Source organism: Varroa jacobsoni, unplaced genomic scaffold (genome assembly GCF_002532875.2).
Source record: "Varroa jacobsoni isolate VJ856 unplaced genomic scaffold, vjacob_1.0 contig03828, whole genome shotgun sequence".
In the NCBI taxonomy this organism is placed as follows: Eukaryota; Metazoa; Arthropoda; class Arachnida; order Mesostigmata; family Varroidae; genus Varroa; species Varroa jacobsoni.
This window is the reverse complement of record NW_019215099.1, coordinates 1-7977: the sequence shown is the minus strand read 5'-3', so window position 1 is coordinate 7977 and position 7977 is coordinate 1. Positions and strand designations below refer to the sequence as shown.

The 7977-nt window shown below is 41.9% G+C and overlaps 1 long non-coding RNA gene across 1 annotated transcript; it reads left to right on the top strand.

Annotated features, from left to right (window-relative positions):
* Positions 1-2198: 2198 nt before the first annotated feature.
* LOC111272910 (uncharacterized) lies at positions 2199-4545 on the top strand. The gene is made up of 2 exons (XR_002687779.2): positions 2199-2925; positions 3850-4545. It is a non-coding gene; the product is annotated as an uncharacterized LOC111272910 (long non-coding RNA).
* Positions 4546-7977: the final 3432 nt, after the last annotated feature.

Here is a 7977-nt window from a genome sequence, read left to right as displayed (position 1 = left end):
AAGCCAATAACGACAACATGGCGCATCTAAAGTATCATTATGGACATATTAAATATGCACGTCGATATATCTCTATTTGGGTGTCTGCGCCGCTACGTGAACGCATGTACCTTACCGTATTTTCAGATCAGCCATTTTTTTTTTAAATTTATCAGTCTCGAATAACAAAATAGAATGAATCACGAAATTTTGGCTTTCTCGACAAGCGAGTGCTATGACATCGCTGATAGGCCCTTCGATATACTTTCTCATGGTGTCACCGATAGTTGGGCCGTTATTTTTGCTTCTACCGTATCGACGTTTTCACCGGTCCTGAATTTATTAATATATTGATATATATATTAATATATTGATATAACAATTATCGCTCTGTTATAATAATTATTATTTCGATTCTCATTTTTGCTGTCGCTGTCGTTCTTGTTGTTACTTCGTCTGTCAAAGGATTCCCACTGCAACAGATCTACCAGTCATGTATAAGCTAGGTATGTACGCGTGCGTGAGAATATTGCAGCTTCACCAAGAAGCGAAATCGGTACAACAAGGCCAAAGTGAGGTCAAAGTTTATTGAAGTAGTAACGAGGACTAAAATATTTATGCTCTGTGACAGCCGATGGACGAGCCGAGTCTTAGCAAGCTCTGCCAGTCCTGTAAACGGAGCATTCTATCAAATAATGTCAGAGAATGTTCAGTTTTGTTTACTCTTCTTTATTTCAATACCGGGACTCGTGCTAGTTCCGTGTGGGCATTTTCTCATCTGATACTGTGAAAAATTAGTGAAATGTCCAAAACTTTTGTGTCCGTATGTCTATTTTGAGGCTACTCTATAGGCGTAAGCATGAGAGGCTTGTATAGTCAGGATCTAAGGGTCTTCTAGCGCACGATAAACGAGCTGAAATGAAAACCGAAGAAAATGGGTTAAATCGGCATGGCAATAGTGCAGCATGAATGAGATACGTACACTGAATTCAGAAACAGAGCAACGTAATGAATATCTGCTGGTGCCCGTAAAAGCTAACTAATTTTGTGAGTTGATACGAACTGTCCGACGTTCCCTGAATCATTTAGAGCAAATGAAGAGGGAACCTCTTGCGGGAGACCTTGTTCTCTCCAAGGTATGTTTCAGCTGACTGAAAGCAGGAGTTGAGAATAAACACATCGGCCTGCACTTCTGACAGTGCAATGCTCAGGAGGATACATGTAAGTGCACCTGCAACGCGTTTGAAGTCCCCCCTTGGTAACGAATTATCTGGAATCCTATCATATACAGATCCTTACGGATCCGTATGTGGACACTACCTTCGTCTAGAAAGTTGTCAAGGTGGCATATCATATAGTCTGCTCAGCACGGGTAAACCTCTAACCAGCGCTTTCTGCGCAGAGCTTTAGTGCGTCCTGGCCTTTTTAGTTTACGGTGGCCTATGGGATTAAAGTGCAACTCTTCCTTGTATATATATATGCTATATAAAAAGCTTTTTTCCTAATGCTAATAATGACCAGTTCGGTTTGCCGCTGTGTATATATACACGTGTATATAACTGAATAATAAAAATTTATTAATGTTTTTCCAAAGCTATCTTTTTAATCCTAATATCGTATTGAACACCTATGCGTTAATTGAGACAGTTTGCTTTTGAGAATATACAATAAATATGTACGTATGGTTGAACAAATGAAAATAATAGCATGTATGTAATCATGAGTCAAATAGGAACGATAATCGACAGCTTTCCGTGCTTTATCTCCATGAGCATGATATAGATTTTGCCACTCATAGAAGCACATGGGCTTTTGAATCGGATTTCAGACATTGATCAAAGATTTCAAATAACAGTAAGAATCGTTTACTTTTAAAAAGAACCAAAGAAAGAGATCCATTAACTAAACTGACCGTTTCGGCTATTTGTACGATGTACTTATCATACCCCAGAGCGTTTACCAAGTGGCTGTAAATTTATACGACGAATCAATATATAACGTATGATATAGATACAGCCGTCAATGAGCGGTAATGTGTTTATTACAATGTTAACAGTAATACGCCAGTCCGTGGTAGTGGCTCTAAAGGTACCTTCATCGGTATGATTCGTTCCCCATTCGCGAATCACACATGCGCGTGCGCTTGTATTTTGCAGACAATCGTCACCGACAAAACTTCGACTCATCAAGAATTTTTGGGCTTAGGAAAAATCATAGGTAAAAAACGAAGGTCAGCGCCAGTCCGCGTGGATTAATAGCGGACGAGCCTTGTTTATCGTGCAACTACCTACGCCACTAGCGATCGCAACCGGAGGAGCTAGGTCGATTCTTTTAATTTTGATCTGGCGGCAGCGGTAGTCATGGCATCAACTGAGCAGACCAACCTGACCTTTCCGAAATGGTTTTGCAACGTTTCCCGCAGCCGGTCATCTTGAACAACAAGCGGTAGGAGCGGTAGCAGACGCGCTTGCAGACATTTCGGACGTTATGAACTTCCGAAAGAAGCAGTGAAAACAAGTCAAGCTCATGTTGCCGCTGTTCATGACGATATTACTGATAATGCTGACGACAGTCATCATTATCTTTGTGTCCGGTAACAGTTCAGTATAGGCGTCTACCAGCTGAACTAATGTGCAGTCCCAGGCAAAGCCGAGTCTGTTGGATAGGTCATCGAGGACTTTCTGCCAGACAAGCCACCGCCTAGGATCAGCCTGCTAACTAACTTTAGCGTGCTTTACTGATGGCTCTGTCATCCCATCTCAGGCAGGGTACGACTCATCATTAGCATCGAATAACTCGGTGTGACTGCTAGATGGACGATATGAAAAGAGGAGGTAGTGATAAATGGAAAATATTGCCCTTTAAGGTTCGGATCGATACGGTTGTAATTGAACTGGCTGTGATTGAAATATAGTGGTGCTCCTGCAGCAGACGATAGTCACAATGGTATGTTTCTGTATTTCGTGTGTTGTCGTCGCTACTGCAATTGCCGTAGCTGTTGTTGTTGTTGTTGTTGGGGTTTCGTTTTTTCGATGACCGTGTGCATGCAATATCCGCTGGGCACGCCCTGGACGTGACGATACAAACTATCGATGTAGCTTGACAAAGTACCAACAGAACATTGACTAGAAAGTACCGTCTGCGTCCGTTTGGAATAGTTTATCTGCTCCAGCCGCTGATATTAACCAAGGCGATATTTATTTGAACAGATGTAACATAACCTGTTTGAAAGTATTTACGCGGCAGTGTAAAACGGCGATAAAAACGCTTGTTGTGACAGATTTCTTGATAGTAACAGCGAGAGCGTCGACTCGAGCCGCGGACTGAATGATCTTCGACAAAGAACCCTAAAATTAAGTAGAATGATAACACAGCCATTGAATATTGAAGCTCCTCGACTATTATACGGACAAACGTAACGCATGTTAACTGTTGTAAACATGGATGAAAGTTCGTGCAGCTGTATGGGTTCCACATATTATCATAGCCAAATGACTGCTTTACAGATCACTAGGAACGTTTGCGTGAAGCTATGTGACGTTCAAAATCGTTCTGGTTCGTTTGTACGTGCAACTATGGTACACAGTACGAGGTAGCGAAACCGGTTACCCATTGAGAGGGTCTGTGAAGCAACGACTTCGATTATAGTTACTATAGGAAACAAAACCAATACCAATATCACGGATATGCAAAAGAGGAATAAGGACTCCCTTGTGTTGTACTATCGTTACATAAACCCTTTGCTAAACGCTCCGTCTATGATAGAAGCTTTTAATCGAAATACTCTAAAGTTTACTAACATCGGTATTCTGCTTTTAAATAGATCTACTATTAGACTGATTGAACTTTGCCCTGCGTGTTGTATTGCAGGTGTTACATATAACTGACTTGGCAGAAGTTTTCCTCTACCGCATCTGTTATCCCGTTCCGAACCAATGTAGGCACTCCGACATATTTGCTGGCCAACAAAGCGGCTTCTACAGCCCGTAGCGACTAGAACGCGATCGTACAACAATAATATAGGAGAGCAGTAATATCTTCGCAGCCTGTATGGTCGACACGGACGACAAAATTGCAAAAATGCCGCTCACGTGCTCGCTTGAAGAGTGTTAAAATGATGATGAGACTGCTATTGTCCTTTCTGACGCCATGACGACAACTGTACATTAACAATAGCAAGCGTTCAAAGATCATCGCTCCGCGCCAAGCTACTCACGAAATAGTATCTGTGAGCGACGGCTCTTAAAGATCATTACATACAAACTGGAATATATTGATAGGGAAGATTTCAATTTCTTCTGTTCCAACACACACATTGGATATACACAGTAGCTTATAGAATGGTGCCGCATTGGAAATCGTTTTGAACAATAGTTGGACTAGAAAGGAGCGTAATATTTAATTACTATTAGGTTTATTCTTTTATTTAAGAATTAAATTTAATTAGATTAAGAAGTAACGGGAGGCACATATGTTCCAACGGCGTGTGTTAAATAGTACCTGTGCCTATCATTAATTGTTATTATTAATTTAAAAATAATAAAATTAATAAGAATTCCATGGTGACGTTTCCGCTAGTTTTTCTTTACATTTGTAGCCTTTACGAACGCTAAATTAAACACATCCCTAGATGCTAGCTAGTATAATCCTGTAACATTGTCAGTGATTGTCACCACCACAATTAAAGGCTTATTAAAATATATGCGCATATATTGTGATGTTGTTTTTACTTCACATAAGCTGCGCAGATGCGTGTCGCGTGGAAGGCTTTCAACAAGTTCCTGTGGGTAACTTCAACGGGTGATTGAGTGGGCTTTTTGTTCGACGTAATGCGTCGACATGTCTGTGGACGCGGGGATCGTTTACTGCGCAATCAGAGAGACTTCACTCATCACATTTCAGAAACACGTATAGCGAATACATATTCGACTGCCTGCATTTAATATTGTCCACGCTCATTCTCACGAGTTCCAGATTGATCTTAAGCTTCATTCAAGCCCTTCTAAATATTTCCTCGAAGTGAAGATTATTTCGCTCTGTGACCCCTCATAGAGCGCCGCTGATTCGTCGCCTCCTAATTATTTTCCACATTCATTATTTGCATGTAATATAGAATAATAGAAGTACGTTTAGTTTGCCTTAACACTTCCTTTCCGGTTGTTTAGTTCGAGATTCTTTGCCTCTCCTCTGACACCCCCTTGTAACCTCGTTGTGCTGCGGCGGACGAAATTATCGAGTTCAAGCTCAAGAGAAAAGTTCATTTTTAAATATCTGCTCTTTTTCGCCTTTTGCCGAATCCAGTTTCTAGTGAAGTGGAATAAAAATTTGGCTGACACAGGGAACAGAGTCGCAGCGAGTGAGCACGAACACATCGTATATTTATTTGTTACCAAAATTTGAGCGAAGCACTGCTCTTCTGCTAGAAAAAACCAACCAAAATTACATATGTTCTAGCCTAAAATGTCTGCCGTTTTTCCTGAAACAGGCTCATTGGAGCCATTTTATGCGCAGTACAGATGGTGATGCTGATGATGGGCTGATTTGATGGAACTCTACGTGTCGGTCCATTTTGTTGTTAGCCGTGCTCAGCCCCGTGCCCTAGCCATCCACATCAACGACGTCGTTACCGCCATGAACAAAATGCACAATAACAGCAATGGCAGCCGCTGCTATAGTGGAAGAGATGAAATTTTTTTACCTGTCTTTGCCATAATTCCGCGCAATCACCACCGCCGCCGCCGACACCCACCCGCCCATCCACCATCTCAATTATGCGCAGGGGGGCCCTCGTTAAGGGGCGCATCTTTCTAGTGCAGAAACTCGATTACTTTGAATAGAAGCAATTCCACAACAGCAGTGATAACAAGATGACAACTCTTTGTCTTTGCCTTAGTTTTTGTCGTATCATGTTAGGCTGCGGCATAACGTTCAACAGCTTCGGTCGACCAAAACGATCTCAGTCAGTGCGAACCTAATCCAAAATAGATTTCTTCTTTCTTTATCTTTTTCTAATCTCGTCTATCTTCATTTAAATACAGTTTAATGTTGCTTACTAGTTTCAGTAGTAGTTCGGAATTTCAGTTTTGCATTTCTGATCGTTTACATTTCGTCCAATCTGTCTATCGGAAACAACGACAGCTGTTTTGCCGACTTTAATACAGTTTTTATTACGAGGTTGAGTCTCACAAATATATTCATACATCATTCACACCGGGTTATTTCGAAACCGCTATTTACACGCGTATAACAGAGATGGGAACGTGTCAAGCGAAGGAGGTTGGTAATATTCTCCCCCCGGCCCCCTGAAACATGCAGCTGTATGACACGGCACATATAGCGTTTGTTACTTTAGTCGGGCTACGGGGGGATGTTCTGTTTCTGTTCAAATAGGTATATGTATTATAAACAAGGGGGGCAAATCGAGACTACCTACCGGATCGCTGGAAAATATCTATTGGATATTTTTGTTATTGCGATACCGTATTAACAAACAGTCAAGTGAACAAATGTGATGTATATTTGAAGTTCTTCGAGTGCTTGGGCCCATACGTAGAAGACATGCACAAGTTGACGTACTAGAGGTGTTATACATTCATGAGGCTGTGTCCACCGCGAGAATGGGTGGTCAGCTTCCTGCTATAGACGCTGCGCGTTTGTGTATTATGTGATCTCGTTTGGCGACTGACAGGTCCGATTTCGTATTCTAGGTACTACCGTCGTTGCCGTTACGGCTGTTTTAGTTCTATCTGATCCCCCTTTCAATTTCCCCATTATTAAACCCATAGCTCCGCTGTATACTGGAATCAGGGTCGAATTAGCGAAGCATTTCGATAGTGCAAGATAACAATAACGATGGGAAATGAGAACTGCTGCAACGTTAACAATAGCGATTTTGCGACCTATGATCGATTTCTACCTAGGTAAGGCACAGCTTCCCGTGACGAGTTGGCCAAGTAGCACTGGCCAAACAGGTCACCACTGTCGTCATGGTCATCCTTATTAATTTGTTATTTTGTCATAACTAGCATCATAATTACTGTCGTCGGCTAAACGCTATGCTCAACGCTACAAGTATAACCAGCCATACAAAGACTGAAAAACTACCGACTTATATCTACGATGAAGACCATTGTTGCTTTTTTCCGACTATAAACTATAATATATATAATACATACAATAATGTATATATATGTGTGTGTTTTAAGATTAACGTTAGCACCGCATCAGGCGGTCGACCTTTAGCATGAAATAAACATGTTTGTTCCAGAATTTGATTCGCATGTTGTTAACTTTATTAGGCAAACACATAGCAAATGCGCCATCGCGAGGATACTATTATTATTATTACAACAATGACTTGTTTGCGTCTTCGTGGTGTCTTCATCATCGTTTTGTTTTTTTACAAGTCACGACGCGCGCGTGGCTAGCGCCACCGCCGCCGCCGCCACCGTTGCAGCCGCCACTGCAGCTACAAATGCTGTCAAGTTAGTGTGCAGCTTAAACTTCTCTTACCTCGTTCCCCCGCTCTCTCTCTGGCAATATTTTTTTCCCGTTTACGCTGGAGCTATAAGTTAAGAATGGCTTTATTTCGCGTTCAATCCGTCAGGGAGCAATGAACAGGAATTAAAAGAGAAAAAGAAAAAGAAGCTACGCAACTTGTCGATCGGCCTTTCACGGATTCCCTGGCTCGGATCGCCAACGCTTTAACTACGTCGCCGCCACTTCCGCGATTACAGCAGTTACTGTTGTTGTTGCTGCAAGCTAAACTGGGTGGCAGAGGATTAGGTTTGCAAAGGCAACGCCTTTAGAAGAGGAGAAAAAAGGAAGGAGAGGTATGTACGTATACATGCACATTTAGAGAGAAGAGAGGGCTGTGAAGCAATGGCTACGACTTCTAATAGTAATGGCGGGCAAAAGTAGTAGTAGTATTGGAAGAAGGGGGTCATTTACCAATCATCCAGGTGTAGCCAGGGTCGGTGGTTGGATGGTGGGAGGGGC